Here is a 17904-nt window from a genome sequence, read left to right on the forward strand (position 1 = left end):
ACACAAAAATAAGCATAAAACTGAGGGGTGAAAAATTTAGTCACTAACCGCGCACAAATGTAAACTATAAACAAGCACTGGCAAAGCCAGCAGGTCTCACCTGGGAAACCAATTGCCTTTGGCAATGATTTTAGCCATTCTGTACAACTGCATGGCCACTGTAAAGGATAGCTGAAAATAATGTATAAGATAAATAAATAAAAGGTGCCGTGAGATAGCCGTTGCGTCATTTTGTAGGTGCGTGCAAACACAGATGCACATACCTAAAAAATGAAGCAAGTTTTTTTTTATTTTACCAATCTGAGAAGAATTATTAAATTAAAAGTCTGAATTTTTTAAAGGGGTATTGCACTTCTTTTTTATATAGTGCTAATGCGCTTTAAAAAAACCAAACAGGAGTGGGTTGGACAGCGAGGGAATGGGCAGGAGACGAGGCAATATGGAGGAAAGGTAGTAGAGAAGGATGCAAGTGGGAGAACAGCAAAACAACTGAGACATGAATGGGAAAGCACATGGACAACGGAGTGTGGGTGGAGGATGGTAGGGAAGAACACAGACTATGGATGGGTAAGAGCACAGACAATAGAGGGTGGGCAGGTGGGGCTGCAGAAGCACGGAGTGTGGGTGGTCAAGGACGGGGAAGCGAACAAACAACAGAATGGTTGGGGAAGCAAGAATGGCAATGGAAGGTGTGTGGATGGGGAGGTAGGAAGAGCCTCAACTGAGAGACAGAGGGCGTGTGGAGAAACACATAGGCGAGAAAGAGCAATATGAAGGAAACCAGGAAACAAGGAAACCACCATTGGCATAGCCAGTAGGTCTCGCCTTTAGACCTTATAAGTGTTTAGTTATCCAGCACAATATCCTTGGGGCAACAACCTCAAGTGTTGCATGGCTAAACACTTATAAGGTCCCAAAGGCGAGACCTATTGGCTATGCCAATTCTTGTTTTTTTAGATATCAGAACGCCATACAGTGAAACATGCAGAGAACTACAGCATTCCTTGTACTCAGTTTGATCTTTTGTTTCCAATTTTTTCCTTTTTAAGTTCTACTGGCATTGCACTCGGTTGTTTGTAAAACCCCATAGAATTGTAGACACCAGCATGCCTTGTTATGAGACACAGTGAACCACAGCTACCCTTATGTGCTTCCCCCAGGGCTGTTCAATATTTACACACACACACTCTCAAAAACGTGATCACCTAGTACTTTGGCAAATGTACCACCTCACTGTATATAATTTACGCAATAGCACATCTCAAACATCCCACGTCACGTGCATTGCGTTCAGTTGGTAGTGGTTTTAAGCCTAGGGAAGAATTTGTTACTTTTGCTTGTAGATTTTGCACTCTAAATAGCAGCTTGTGAGGCAGAGCATGCTTACAACTACAGGCTGAAAATCCAAAACCTGGATGGAAGTCACATTCATGTGCAAGGGAAACAGGTGGCAACTGAGTAGTGGTACCTCTCGTACACCGTCTCCCACTGGACAATGTGTTCCACCTGTTCTCGCTCCCTGTTCCATAGTTTCACACCAGATTTAGGTTCCTGCGTAAAAGAGGATGTGGAGGGAGGGGCAGGGGGAGGGGGCTAAAGTCACTAGCCAAAAGCAGTTGCATTCTGGGACATGTAGTTTTGCCTTTAACATTGAAAGTGTTGACGCTCAAACTCCAGCATGAAAAGTGTTGCTGGTTAAAATGTTATGTATAAATATAGCAACCATGTACCATTCACCCAGTACCGCATACCCAGTACTCAGAAATGGCACAATATCATCTCACAGTACTTCTGTTATCAACACAGAGTCCTTCACGAGAACACCTCAAGGGTTTTACCTCTCAGTATCTATCCCCTGTGTAACATGCTCTGCCCATGATGTTGTACAACTACACGCTAGGCCAGGTCTCACAACTCAGTACGTACCAGTAAGTGAAAATAAAAGATAATTACATGAAAGAAAGAAAGAAAATGGCAAGGCTCGTACAAACTACTTCTCTATCACTGGAAGGGCACCAACCCCGGACATCTGCCTGTGGCTGAGACTCCTGGTCACGGCCTCGTCTCTGGCTCCATGGTGCTAGCGTCGCAGACGGGAGTTGTACTAAAGTCCGGAAGAGGCCCTCACCTGGGGCCCAGTTCCAAGGTAAAGGGAGTATGAGGGAGGTAGAGGAGGGACCCCGGCCCTTTCACTCGCTCCCCAGCTCTAACTGTTTGGGCCTGCAGGAACGTGACCGGGGGATGTTTCACCGAGGAACTAGAGGAACGCTTTACTAAGCATGAGAGAGAGGAGAGAGAAAAGAGAGAGGGAGAGAGAGACATCTTGCAGAGCGCCCCCCACTCCCTCCCTGCCACTCAGAGAGAGTGAATGTGACTTAATGAGGAAGAGAGAAAGGGTACCTCAGAGGGCCACTGTTAAGAGAGAGCGTGGCGGGTGGGGGCAAGGAAGAGTGAGAGGGGAGGTGCTGGCCGAGAGCAGGGACGTGCAGCGTTTACCTTGCGGGAGCGAGCACGATAATTGCTACCATATGGTGCTGCTCGCTCCCGCAAGGGACTAGCTAATCATGCACGTGTTGCCATTCTAAGCAATGCAACGCGCGCACGTTTTTAGGGAAATGACGGAATCGATTACATGAGGTCCTCTTCTATGCAGTGCATGCGTGCTGCGTAGGCGAGACCTAAAAAAAGGAGCAGTGAATGGACATAGGTAATGGATCAATGCTCCAGGTGAGGGGAAACCCTAGAAGAGGAAGGAAAGCCAACGGAAGCTGACCGATAAGAAATAAGCAAATGAGAGTGACAATAAAGCTAACCAATAGTAAGCGGTGAACAGGCTCTTAGCCCAATGTATGCTGATAATAAATGTCTTGCAACATACAGTGTAAGGCGGTGTCTTTCGCGAGACCTAAAATGGTGAACATTACTTATTTTTATAAAGAATGGCAGAAAAGAGCACACAGTATTCCTTTTTTCAGATACTTTATGGCATTGAAGTGATGAAGTGAAAGGAATACCGAAAAGACTGGTTCATTGTTTCATATGTTTTATTTGGGAATGACTACATTATCGCATACTAGTACACTTGCTGGTTGCTTTGAAGAACTTGAATTTTATTACTGAGATTGTTCATCCCAAGTGATGATTCAGGCCGAAATGCCTTCACTTTAGACAACTATGTGGTCGACAGTTCATCAATTTGAAACCCAGCAATGGCGAGACATTCCATTATCACTCAGAGGTGGAAAAAGCGGTGTTCCATTAAGTAACCACTACTTAAAATGCTAAGGAACTTCACGAACTACATAATTTAGCATTGCATAGATGCTTGATTTTGTAGAGCCTGATAGTACCTTGAACTAGCAAACAGCAAATGTATTAAATAGTATTATTCATCTTCGTATAACAATCCTTATAAGAGTGCACATCCTATGTAAAATGATTGTTTTAGGTCAGGCAACAGATTTCTTGCTGTTTGACAGAGGGAATGTCATTATGTTTGTAGTTAATTTCATTCTCTCATGCAAATAGCAAGCTGTCAACTGAGTGGGGCTTTGGTCAATCCCCTTCAGCCACTGGGTCGTTTGAGTCTGCTCTCTACAGCCATTGCTTCAAGAAAGTGTAATTCCCAAACTGGGATCCTGCTACGAGTATTTCAGCCTCACTGTTTGTTACTGGCTTTAGGTATTTTAGTCCATTGTGGTAAATGGCACTTACCACTGAACTGCATGAACGGTGAAGAGAAGCATCCATACACTTTTGTGCTTGTAAAAGTGTTTTGAAACTCGTGTTGCTACTTCACTAATGATGTTTTTGCACCTTAATGTGACTTTGCACTTAAAGGTAATACCACAATCCTGCCTAATTTGCTCCCAGGGCGATTGTGTTCCTAATGTGTTTTGTGCTCCTAATGTGTTTCGTGCTCCTAAAGGTTTTTCACACTCAGGTCAGAAAAAGGCGATTATGCACCTCACTATTCATCAACAAAATGACAGCCAGATGTGAAGTTATAGTGACACACATCTTTTACATGTTATGTGACAACTTACTATCATACATTCTGTCTGTGCTGAGCGATTCCACACCTAAATTAGATACCAAACTACTGCTGACTTTGCATCAAGGCCGATTTTGCACCTCAATGGGTTTGTGCACCTAAATAGCTTTCAATCATAAACATTGTTTTTGCCAATTGCATTTATATTAGGAATTTGATAGTGTAACATTTTTAATATACAACAATTAACTTCACTGTAACTTAATCTACTTGTGTCTATATCATCTTTTGATGGAGGAGCCTTCCCCAAACGAGAAACTAACCCACCTCTCCATTCTCCAGCTGATGTTGCAACTCCATGTGATTTTTGCAGCAAAATATGTTTTTTTAATTCAACAAGCATTACCACACTCCTGGAAATTTGACCAATGGTCATTTGTTTTTATCTGCATTATCTGGTATTCGATTAGAAGCCTTGCCCTAAGATTCATCATTTAAGTAAAAACGCTTCATTCCCTGCCCACAGATGCTTTCAAAATCATGCTTAGACCCCTGATTAAGTCCAAATTAAATGATGATAATGCCCTGTATGGCTGCCATCTGGATTACTAAATAACTTGACTCAAGAGATTACAAATTGCAGCTGTCCACACGTTGGACAATTGATCCTGTTGCATATCGATGGAAATCCAACCAAAGGGAGAAACCAGGGTCAGTTTAAATGTAAATTAAAAAATTGATACTTGTATAGCGCACTACTCACCCGCAAGGGTCTCAAGGCGCTTGTACGAATACCGCTGTGGAACCCATCCTGGCTTTCTCTGTGAGGCGACCACTCCTGGGCACCCCCAAGGTGGAGGCCAGGCATCCTTAGCGTTGTGGGGGCCGTTGTGGAGATTAAGCAAGCTATTGCCCAGAGTTGCAGAGTGGGACTCCATGATTGGAATAGGCACCAAGGCGAGAATGATCAGGTTGTGGAATTTTTAGCCCAAGACCCGCCGAGGCGGGGAATTGAACCCTGGTCCCGGGCTAGACTACTGCATCAGGGTCTGCCGCTCTAACAATTGAGCCACACTTCTCCACTCATGTGACATTGAGTCACACATCTTGTTCCACAAACCTGCACAAACCACAGCTTCTATGTTAAAGGATGACTAAATATGTAGCCTCTCAATCCTTGAAACTGTCTGATGTCATGCTTTTAACTACTCTCCATATACAATACCAATATTGGGGTGATAGGAGGTTTTAGATCATCAGATGCTAACTTTGGAAATAACTTCCACTTTAAATCTGTGTGGAATAATCTCTTTTGACTGTCCACAAAGCATTCAAAGCCTGGCTTTTCTGCGAATTTACTCCTCAAGATCACGGATTGTTTTCCAGGGTCTTCATTTTATTGACCTGCGATGCCTACATACGAACATAATTGATGATTCAGTCAAAGAGAGTAGTCCCATAGAAGCTAAGTCATATAAATCTTAGTAGCCCAAGAAACCGGAGATGAATTGAGCCAAATAGAGTTCACTTTGGGAAACAGCAACTACCGGTGAATTCTTGTTCCAATCATGATTTCAACAGTTTGAGTTCATCTTCGTCCACATTTGTTCATGCTGTGTAAAAATAATCTGATTCTATAGTTCAAGGCTTAGTTGTATTTTCATTGGCACTCTATAGTTCAGGGTTTATCTGTATTTTCATTGGTAAGCTGAAGATAGGGTCGGCATGCCATCCTCATTCTTTTTAGGTCTTGCCTGAGCCAGCGCGCATGCGCTGCTCTGCGAGGCTTCTAGTGAGGACTTCAAACTCCGACCACACGCTCGTGCGTGTGCTTTTTCACTCTATTGGCCTTTGCGTGAGTCTAAGGAAGACAGCACGCAATTGACCAAAGGCGGGTGCATGTCCCGCCTTCTCTCCTCTGGCCTAGGGAGCTCGGTTCTCTCTCCTCTGGCCTAGGGAGCTCGGGAGCGAGCAGCAGCGCGGCCGGTTGCCAGCTGCATTCCTTTTGCGGTTGCGTGGCTGCGCTTGTTGGAGTTGGGATGAAGGGCACGTGGATGAAAGGCAGAGTCCAGTCCACACATCTACTGCTTGAACAAACTCGTGAATCTTGTCCACAAACAGCATTGAAACACTATGCACTTTATTATTGGATATAGAAATGGCTCTGATTTAGTTCAATCATAGTTACATTTTTTTCATTTGAGCATTCCAAAAATCTGCTACTGATGCTACCCTTCTGGATTTACGGTGGACATGCTAGCATTCTCGAGCTCTCGCACAGCAGACTGTTCACTCACAAGAGCGTGTGAGGAAGCTGTCGGTGTGCGGGCTGTTCCCCGACATAAGGGTCACCCTGACAGCGCAGCATTAGCAGGAAGGGTCAGAGTGCAGCCGCAGAGGCCCTTATGATTGACTTGCTGTATCTATCTGACCGAGGGATGACGACGCACAGTACGAGCGCCGCCCACTTGTCTTCAATTCACCTGCGCCTGTAATTGACAGCCTGTCAGCGTCTGCTAATCAGAAATCTGGGACCGACGTCAGACATCGCTTGTTCATTTGAGCTTAGTAAATAATTGTATTAAGGATATCAGTGCTTTGTGGGAACCCCGATTACCTTTTATCCATCTATAACATTCCTTGGTAGGTTCTGACAAACTGACATGCTGTATTGATGGAAAGCAGACAAACAGAGCGGCTCTCTCTGATAGCAATCTGCGTGACATTATAAATGTTAAACATGTCTTGACTACGTTTTCAGGCTGATTAAACAAGCATTTGCAATGCAATAGGAGTCGCATTTGCGAAATTTTGACCCATTGGTATTGTAAATGACAATGCCTTTTATTATTGTAGGTTGTTTAAACACATAAATAAAAGGCATTGTCATTTACAATGCCAATAAATCAAACTTTCACAAATGCGAGACCTATTGCATTGCAAATGGTTGTTTGGGTATTTGCACTGAGCGAACTTCTTACTGTACACGTGAAGTAGAAATCGTGAAGAAAGGAAGATTTACTTATTAGCTGCTCTGGCTGGTATGTCCATTACTATTACCAGGTTGTTGGCACTTTGAAGCAGGACCAATAACTGTTCAGCAGTAGCTTGCAAATGTTATGCCAAAAGGAACGCTGATATCCCTCCTGCACATATAAATCCAATCCTTAAACCCACTACATCCAGGGCACATCTCTGTCCCCGGATCTGGTGACAGCTGAACTTGACACAAATAACAAAACGATGGTGGAGGGCTAGAGGGATATTTAAAGACCAGCCTAAGCTCTATCCCCTAGGAAGAGCAGCATATATAACAAATAAACTTAGGGGTCTAAACTAGAGATCCTATTGGGATTTCTTGCAAGCTATCCTAACGTCTCATTGAGTACAGAAAGGAAGTGAATAACCAGTTAAACTAACAGACCAAATCACCAAAACATAGGCCACCTGTGATTGTCAATCGACCTCATTAAGGATTCCCATCAATGACTTGTATAGATCAATATTCTCATCTGGTAATCCTGCCAGGGTATTGTGTCTCTTGATCATTGAGACATCCAGCATACCCCCATGGTCGGCTTGGGGTAACGACCCACAATCACTGTACCATATGATGGGAAAGTGCAGTGCAAAAAAATATAAGTGGTGATTAAAAAAGGGATAGGGAACTTTTCAAGGAATTATTTATTAGACATAAGCCCCTTCCAGTCTAAAAACAAACAGTGCAAAACATTGATCGCAGTTTAAACAAATAGCTGCGAGAGGGCCAACATGTTTCAGCCTATCATGGAAAGGGACCAAAGGCTTTCATCAGGGCCTCTGTTCTAAGTGAATGCTACTGCCTAGTAGTGACTAAATGTGTGAAAAATAATTAAGAATGTAAAAAACACACAAGTGAATCAATAACAGTAAAGGATATAATTCTCCTTAATCTGTCTGAATTCCTCCTTGGCAACTGGTGTAATAACAACATCCAGTGTGCCCGAAGAAAGGACCTCACCTCTTCCTGGACCTGGCTCAGGATGTGTGAGACCCCGCTCGGTCCGTCGTTTTCTCGGTCTGTGACTGAATTCATTTTTGTTGACTTTAGGACTCTGAGCGCTTTACCACAGCTAACCAGAGCTAAAGTGCTTGTGCTCTCTCCTAACACCATGGTAACAGTGGCTTATCCCCAATTGGAATATTTAATTTACTTATAAGTCCTATGTAAAGTGGCACTATATGCGCTAGGGCCTGTGAATTAAATGCCAGGCCCAAACCTTCCTATTTAATACATATAAGTCACCTCTAGGGTAGGCCCGAGATAGCCCAGAAGGAAGGGTGCAATGTATTTAAAACGTTGGACATGTACTTTTAAGTTTTACATGCCCTGGTAGTGAAAAACTCCTCAATTCGTTTTTCATTACTGCAAGGCCTATCTCGCCAATAGGATAACATTGGAGTTGCCATATCACATGTTAGAAGTGTAATTTCGAAATGGTAAGAGATAAACAGTTCATGTTTGGTGTCTCTGGAAAACTTCTGGTAAAGTTAGATTTTAAATTGCAATTCTAAAAATTCCACTTTTACGAAGTTGCCATTTATTTGACTTAGCCATTTAGTGCCTGTAGTCTGTTGCTGGTCAGATGACTTGGCACAGCTGACAGTTAAGCTTTGTGTATCCCTCCTAGACAGCCACACACAATAGGGAGCTTAGGTGTGACTGGATGGAACATCACTGGCAGGATGGGAGGGAGAAGCTGGGCCTAACCCCACTTACACTTGAATAGGCTGTGTCCTGTCTCCACACAAAGGGCTACCTACCCCCTGTAGTTAGTTTGAAGCCAGGAAGGCAGGGCATATGTGCACTTCAAAGAATGCCTCTAGAAGCTTCTCTCCATTTCAAAGGCACAACTGTGTATAAAAGAAGGACCTCAGAAAGCAGCTTTTCAGTACACTTCTGGACCAATGGCTACTCTGCCAGGAAGAAGGACTGCTATGCTGCTATACGGACCGCTACTTTGCTGGACTGCTGCTCGAAAGGAACTGCTGACCTACTGTGCTGACTTGGTGCCCTCTTGCCAGAGGAAGAAGAACTGGACCAGCAACTTCATCTTGAATCCAGGACCTCTGAGACACTTGAAGGGCTAGTCTGCTGGCCTCCTGCTCTGAGCCTCTGGGACAGCAGAGGCCCGTCCACCAGCTCCTGGACAAATCTGCAACAAGATCCTGATCCCCAAGTGGTGTCTATCAGGTTCTGGACACTTGGCTTTGCTCACAGGCTCTTAAAAGCAAGCTTTTGGGCTCTTCGCGAATAGGCCTGTTTGCACCAAGACTGAAGCACTTTCATCAAAAATCAGCGTGAACCTGCCACTAGCCAGTCTCTTTGCCCAGCAAGCATTGATCACCTGTGGAGGGCCTCTTCCTCCGGCTCCCGGAAAGGGCACCTACCTGTACTGAAGCATCCCCAGCAACTTAGCTATACCTGATGTGTTTTGATAGCTTGTAAAGCCTTATCCACATGCTTGCCAAAAAGGTCTTCCCCGTCGAAATGGAGGTCTAGTACTTAGTTTTGGACCTCAGGCCTGAATGGAGTAGCCTTAAGCCAACCCTGGCGGCATAACACAGCTGCACCTGCAAGTTGTCCATGTGCCGTAGTGGCAATCTCCATAGTGCTGTCGATCCCCTTGTATGAAGTGTGTTCTCCTTCCTGGAGAATCTTCCTAACCTCTGCTTTACTGTCCTCCTCCTCCGGAAGCTGATCGAGACACAGTACGATATTGGAACACATTTTGCAGTCATACCGACCAAGAACAATGACTGAATTTGCTGCTCTAACTAAGAGCCGACATGGATGAAAATCTTTTTCCTATGTTGTCAAGGCACCTACCTTCCTTGTTTGCAGGCACTGTGATGGGTGCAGATGTTTTTTTTTTATCTGCACTGTGCTACCTGCAAGATAATAGACTTAGGCTTCGGGTAACTAGTTAAGCAAGCAGGAGAGTCTACTGGAGCTTTGTACTGTTTATCTAAGCAGGAAAGGACAGCAGTTACTGTGGCTGGAGTCTTCATGACTTTTAATCCCTCTTCCCATATGTAGCTTAGAATGGGGATGGCTCTTACACTCTTTTGAAAAGGTTCTTTAAAATAATACAGAAAATAGTCCATCTGCGTAGTTGCATTAGGTAAAACAAATCTTTTTGCTGCTCTTTCTAGCAAGTTGTGGACACCCCAATGTCTTCGGGTGGGGAATCCACTGGAGTTGGAGAAGGAGACGATGGCGTGGGTATGAGATAATCATCCCATTCATGGTGGGGGTCAAGGAGCTCACCCAGAAGTTGCAGGATTATGAAGAAACGTAGGTAGTGGTGGTTGGCAGACTGAAGTAGGCAACAATAGTGGTGTTTGTTGTGGAGTAGATGCAGGTAAAGGTAGAGATTTTGCTGTTGGACAGACTGGCGTTTTGATAGCAGGCATTGGAGGAAAACTCTTCCTATAATCAGAAAGCCTAAATCGTTAATCTGTAACAAGTGAGGAAGGCAGGCATACCATTTCCTCCGGATATTGCGGATGACATTTCTCCTGAGCAGCGTAACTAACCTTGACCCTCATATTATTCCTCATCATAATCTTTCTCTTGGCACTTGACGTGTAATTGTGAAGGGCTGAAAGCATACCCCAAAGGACCTTCGTCCTCAGAATCTTCCTCCTCTAACAGCTGGCATTGAAGCAGTGGTGACATCTTGCTGGGAGAAGTGTGCTCAGGGGTCAAATGCAATTTTTTCTCCTTGTTTTGCAGTTTTTCTGCCACCAACAGGATCGTCGAGTGAATCATCATCGGAGCAGTCGACGGAGATGTAATTAACAACGGCGAAACCCTTGTGTCCGTCAACAGAGAAGACGTCGAAGTTGTCGTGGTGGTTTAAGTTGACATTGGCCGAACAACCATCGTCAACAGAGAAACAGTGATTTTGGGCATCGACAGATTAGGCAGGTGGGCCGTCGACAAGGATGTCATCAAGGAAGCAGCTGAAGGCAGAGACAACATGGATACAGGGTCAGTGGTAGCTGCCGTCAACAACGGTGTGGATTTCTTTGTCGATGATGATGGTCTCGTCAATGGTGAGTCTCTCATATGTGGTTTGTTAACAGGTGGAACTGAAGAAGGTTTCTTGAAGGAATGGTGCACCTGCGGGGTGGTGTAAGCGCCTCAGACCTAATTTGTTCTGGGCATTTTAAGGAGATGCAGAAGTGCTGTGACTAAGCCTCAAAGGTGTTTTTTTTAGGTGGCTCAACGGAAGAGTGAGATCGGGGAGCCCTCTCCCTCTTGTGTGACCTCTTGGAGGATGATGAAGATTCCTCTTTCCTGTTGTCACTAGACACTGGCTCCTTCCAAGCCTTAAGTTTCTGAAACAATATGAGCAGCTGACCCTCAAGGTCTTTAAGGTTTTATTAGAAAAGGTATGATATACCTTACATTCTTTAGCTTTATGATCCAGATAAAGGCAATAAATGCAGTCCTTATGAGGGTCATCTGTATGGAGTCCCTTCTTAGAACAGGTAGCACAGGGCCTGAACAGGCTCTTCTTCTTATCTGACATGGGAAAGTCAGAAAATTGGTAGAAAGTACAGACCCAATATGAAGCAATAAGTAATGGACTGGACTGCATCCTTCCTCTCCGGCAGAACTCAGAGCGTCCGCCTCCCACCCTTCCGCTCCACCGCCACAGAGAACATCTGCCGCATACCCCAGGGCTCTTCCCTCTGCCCAACGCTGTTCAACATCTACATGGCACCCCTCGCCCACGTCGCCCGACAGCACGACCTCAACATCATATCCTACGCCGACGACACTCAGCAGATCATCTCCCTCACCAAAGACCCTCGCACCGCTAAAACCAACCTCCACGAAGGAATGAAGACCGTCGCGGAATGGATGAAGAACAGCCGACTGAAGCTGAACTCAGATAAGACTCAGGTCCTCATCCTCGGCTCCACCCCTTCAGCCTGTGACGACTCCTCGTGGCCGACATCACTGGGATCAGCCCCGACACCCACTGACTCCGCACGCAACCAGGGGGTCATCCTTGAATCCACCCTCTCCATGACTAAACAGGTCAACGCCGTCTCATCATCCTGCTTCAACACCCTACGAATGCTCCGCAGGATCTTCAAGTGGATCCCCACCGAAACAAGAAGAACAGTCCCCTAGGTCCTCGTCTCCAGCAGGCTGGACTACGGAAACGCACTCTACGCAGGAACATCAAACAAACTTCTGAGACGGCTGCAAAGCATCCAGAACGCCTCGGCACGACTGATCCTCAACATCTACCCCCGCAGCCACATCACACCCCACCTGAGAGACCTACACTGGCTGCCCGTCAAAAAGAGGATAACCTTAAAACTCGTCATCCACGCACACAAGGCCCTCCACAACGCCGGCCCAGCGTACCTCAACAGACGACTCCGATTCTACGCCCCTACCAGCAAGCTCCGCTCCGCCGGCCTCGCCCTCGCCCTCGCCACAGTCCCGTCCATCCGAAGAACGACCACCGGTGGCAGATCCTTCTCCCACCTCGCCGCCAAGACCTGGAACACCCTCCCCACCAACTTATGGCAGACCCAAGACCTACTGGCCTTCAGAAGACTTCTCAAGACCTGGCTCTCCCCCACCCCCCTCCCCAGCGCCTTGAGACCCTCACAGGTATGTAGCGCGCTTAACAAATGACCTGATTGATTCCCAGCATCCAAACAGTAGTGCCTGGTGAATGTGTGCAGCGTCCTCCAAGTTGTTGCTCTACAAATGTCAGGCAGGGATACACCTGCAAACAGTGCTGTAGATGTGGATATCACTCCTGTAGAGTGGGTACGAACTCTTGAAGTCAGAGGATGGCCCACTTGTTGATGGCTGAATACAATTGCAGTTGAAATCCATCTAGAGGTGCTCTGTTTAGTGATAGGGAACCCTTTTCTAGGTGCACTGTACGCAATAAGGAGTTGATTTGACTTGCAAAATGACTGTCCTGTTCAAGTAAAATGTAAGGTACCTTTTAACATCTGGAGAGTGCAGAGCATGCTCAGCTACGTTCTGCGGATTTGAGAAGAATGATTTCAAAACAATTGGTTCATTATGGATCTTTAGGGATGAATTTAGGGTTCGTTCGTAGAATAACTTTGTCTTGTTTGAATTGTAAGAAAGGTTCTTAAGTAGTAAAAACCTGAAGTTCTCCAACCATTCTCGGTGATGTGAGAACCAGGAGGAGAGCTACTTTCCAGGATAGGGACCTCATGTCCGTCTTGCGAATCGGTTCAAACAGATGTTTCATTAGTTAACTGAGCATCGTATTTAGTTGCCCTGCAGAAGGAGGTGCCCTCACTGGAGGGAACCTTTTAAACAGCCCCTTGAGAAGCTGTTTTACTAGCCTGCAGGACCCTAGAGATAGAGCCTTAGCTAATCTGCAGAAACTGGAAATGCCTCTTTAAGGCATAACAGGTGGAGCGAGGCAGGTGTGGTCGCCACTTCCATCTCTCTCTAATTGGTAGATCTCGTTTTCTATATTAGACACCTCCTTTAGTTGTTCCTTCTTCTGTCCCGAATTAACCTTCAAACTCCTCACCCACACACACGAGGCACTCCACAACACCGGACCAACGTACCTCAACAGACGACTCAGCTTCTACACCCCCACCCGCCACTTCGCTGACCTCGCCCTCGCCAAAGTTCCCCACTTCCGAAGAGCGACCTCTGGCGGCAGATTGTTCTCCCACCTCGCCGCCAAGACCTGGAACACCCTTCCCATCCACCTACGGCAGACCCAAGACCTGCTGACCTTCAGAAAACTCCTCAAGACCTGGCTTTCCAAGTAGTAGCAGCATTAACCACCCCAGCGCCTTGAGACCCTCAAGGGTGAGTAGTGCGCTTTACAAATGATATGATTGATTAATATAAGGGACACAGCTTTCCCCTAATCACTGTTTTGAATGCTTCCCAGAGTGTCTGGGAGGAGTCTACCGTGCCAGAGTTTTTTTCGAAATAAGAGTCTATTGTCCTAGTGAGGTCTTTACGAAGTTTGGGGTTACTTAGATACCAGGGATTTATCGGGACCACCCTACCCACTCTAACCTGATCAAGGAGTATATGTACCCATAAAGGTTTCTTCCTTCTTTATCAGGAGGAGCAGGTAGGGGAGCTGAAGGATTCTTTGAGCGTTATGTAGTGTAGTTCCTATATTCCCAATAGGCTCTGCGCATTGGAATAACATATACTATAGTTTAGACGTAGGACGTAGGACTGAAGTCGACTAGGTCGTATATATTAAACTTAATTGTGAATAAACAAGATGGGACTAGTTTCTGACAACCGCATAAACATGACAACTTTGTTTCCCAAGAATAAGAAATCAATCTCTAGAGTCGCGGAAACAATAGATAGCTATTTTACTCAGTCAATCGTGCATGCTTCGTTTCACCAGAGGTGCTGAGAAAATAGAGAAACGGGCGTTTTCAATAAAAGTCTTTATTGAACAGTCTTCTTTCGCAAGCATAAGAAATGTACTGCTACAATCGTAATACTTGTCATAAAGTACAATGCATATAATACGAACAGTATTATAAAGTAGTACTGTAAAAGCACGATATGGTTTTTAAGCCATAAAAGTGCATAAAATGTATAAAATACATACAGTAATAAATAATGACTAAAAGTACTCAACTGGTGCTTCTAAAATACGCCTATCCCGGTATACCTAACCTAAGTCTAGTACGAGGGAAGAAGTAAGTGAGGAGTAGCTTAAGTTTAGTAGTTCTCTGCCAGGAATCTATTCCAAGAATTCTCTAAGAGGTCTAATCAGCTCCTTGGTTTTAGAATGAAGGAGGTCTTGTATCTCTCTCTTAGGACTCGATTTCCCAGATACCCGCAAGGGTAGCCCGGAAACACTGGAGCTGGATTTCTCAGCAGGAGAAAAGACAGAGTCTCTCAGTGCGTCAGCTGGAGGGTCGGCTTCCTTCGGCACTTGCTGCTGCAGGGCGTCGGGCAAGTAGATAGTCGATCCTCTCCAAACCACTGTGTGTTTGTCTGGGCAAACCTAGGCATATTTATACTTTAAAGGGGCCGAGTTTGACGCATGATTGGACCTAATAACGTCACTCAAAGGCTAGATTCTTTGAAAACTCATGGATTTCTTGGAGAAATCAATATTCAAGCAGGGGGAAGTCCCTAGCTGCTGAAGGCGGGTTTTCCCAAGAAATCGTTGTTGATTCTCGGAACTTAGTGGAAGTAGCTGTGAGAAGTTGGCCCGATATGCAGCGTTCGCTATTCTAGCGACCGCTATGTATCGTTCCAAACGACCCTTATGATGATTGGTTGTAAGTCAACCTATAGACCAGCTATCCTAGTAGCGTGGATACGAGCAGTCTAAGGCTAAAGACTCGAGAGGGCGTGTTAAGCCAGCTGTCTACCACACATGTACCCCTTGAACACCAAGTGAAAGGACACCACACAAGTGTTATGAAAATAAACAGGATATTTATTAAGATTCACAACAGCCCTGGACTCTTTATGAGGACAGGGTACTAAGCACAAACCAAATCTCTTTAGGAAAATACTTCAAGTGCACAATTAAAACAAGTGTCCGAGGACACGGAAAGTTTAGAGGTCTCGGGCGGACCCGATAAGGCAAGTCGGAAGCGAGGGACTCGGGACCCTAGAGTAAAGAGGCTATGCAGGCACCGAAATGCCGAGTTACCTAGCCACGAGGGCTGCGGCTGCACAAGTCTTACAGGCGTCGGGGTCTTCGCTGACGAGCCAGGAGCCGGAAGAAAAGGAGTTGCTGGCCGGCGACCAGTGATGAATAGTTCGTAGAGATCCAAGCCTGGATCAGAGATCGTTGATACCTGAAAGCAGAGGGGACCAAGTTCGTACTACTAGCCAGTAGTCAGAGGGTACCAGGAAGGCACCGGTTGGCCGTCACCTCGACCAGGTGAGTGGGCGACGCTAGGCTCTGCAGTCTCACGGACCAGGAGGCGTTGTCGGCGACCACGGTGGAGGTGCGAGCTGTCCCACGAAGGATGATGCTGTCGGCGTCGCTGGGCCCAGGATTGGGGCAACAAGCCTTGGCAGATCTCAGGGCCACGTGGTAGGCCTAAGATGGCGTCTTGAGTGGACCAGGAGGGTCCGGGATGCTTCTCGCAAAGATGGAAGCAAGGGCCAGTCTGGAGCAACCAGACCAGCAGCGTTGATTGTTGGTTGTCGTCAAGGAAGGGCACCAGCCAGCGGCTAGTGACCAGACAACGGGCTGAGCAGCGAGCAGAAGGGCCCCACGCAGATCGTGGAGATGCTGGGAGACTGCACTTCGGTGCTGGAGCGGCTCAGGGTCGGGGCTTCTCGGACCCCAGAGCACTCACCAGAGAATTGCTTCGATGGTCGTGCTGGTTAAGAGCGTGCAGGTTTTGATGATGGCCGGTCCCTCGAGGTCTCGTCGCACCCACTGATCACAGCTGAGCTGATGACGTGGGTAGAGGTCAGAGGTGCCAGGGAAGCCGGTTCTCGTCGAGCTGGGCCGTCGGATCCTTGAGGAAGGACTTGCAGCAAACCGCAGAGTTCTTAGATGGTGCCCGCTGATGCGGGGTGACTACTCCTTAGTCACAAGGGAGAAATCTTGAGAAGAGTCTCGAATGTCCTTTCGTAGAAAGTAGTTCTTGATTCAAAGATGATCTAATTTGGAAGGGTCCCCGCTCCGGTCTTTATCCTAAAGAAAGGGGTGGGTACATGACTAGGTCCTGCCCTAAGGGTGGGACCAGGAAGGGGGGTAGTTACACCCCTCTCCCCTGCCGGACTTTCCCCAGGCCAGGGCTGGCGCCCCTGGAACTGGTTCTGACCGGCAGATGCGTAGTGAGCACCGGGGTGCCACTCCGCAGTCACCTTCTCGCAAAAGCCCTACCTACCCAGAATACACAAACCCTGTCTGGGACGGTGCGAACACCGCCCTCGACAGGAAACCGTTTGTCCAAGCGCTCCTCGCTGGAAGGACTCCCAGCAGCAGGAGGTCAGACTCGTGTCTGTGTTGGCAGCATCCATTTTGTGGAGCTGAGGCTTTAGTTAACTTTAACCGGGGTTCACAGTTACGTACATGTCATGTCCCTCTAGAAGGGCGGAATGCTAACCTCGTCGCCAGAATTGGTGAGAGGGCAGCATCCCGATTCGTATGACACCTTACTCGACATGTCTTGATAACGCGACACCGAAGTTACCGATGTGGTACGCGTTATCATGGAACAGCCATTGGGTCTTTGCTCCGCAAGCTGCAACCGGGATCGGCTCGGGCCAGAACACAGTTCACACGAGCCCACGCACTCTGCCTTCAGGATTGTCAAGGCCTGCCATAGGAGTGACTGATAGGAACTCGGGTGTCCATTGTATGGTTAGATATAGAGCTACTATATCTAAAGCAAAGGGTGATTACACGACTTCGCCCCAGCTGTCATGCAGCCAGTTGTGTCAAATTTAGGAGGCCAGCCAGGGGTGGCATAATACATGCTGCAGCCCCTGGCGGCCCTGGGTACACCTATGCCCTGAGTTACAGGGTCTGATAAGGTGGCCCAGTACCAATTGGTAAATGCACCTAGGGTACATATCGTAATTTAGAAAGAGAACAGCCAGGCTGTGGGTCTGATTAGCAGGCCCACAGCCAGAGAAAGTCGTAAACCAGTGAAACAAAAGCAGAAAATCTGGGTGATCATAGGATTGCAGACCCTACTCTCCTACAGTAGCCATGCCGTATTTGGGCTGTAAGGCTCAGGCCAAATATGGTACTGATTTATATGCCTATATAAGGATTGGATAATGTATACCTATATAAGGGCATGAATCGGGAAGATTTACACTAGGATCCTAGATTCATTTACAACAGTTACTGCGCTGCTTGCGAGATCAC

At 46.5% G+C, this 17904-nt stretch overlaps 1 protein-coding gene across 1 annotated transcript in view; it reads right to left on the bottom strand.

Moving 5' to 3' along the window:
* LOC147659643 (beta-1,4-galactosyltransferase 3-like) overlaps positions 1 to 17904 on the bottom strand; it is a 302447-nt gene that overhangs the window by 220102 nt on the left and 64441 nt on the right. The window lies entirely within an intron of this gene.

Source organism: Lissotriton vulgaris, unplaced genomic scaffold (genome assembly GCF_964263255.1).
Source record: "Lissotriton vulgaris unplaced genomic scaffold, aLisVul1.2 SCAFFOLD_1897, whole genome shotgun sequence".
Classification (NCBI taxonomy): Eukaryota; Metazoa; Chordata; class Amphibia; order Caudata; family Salamandridae; genus Lissotriton; species Lissotriton vulgaris.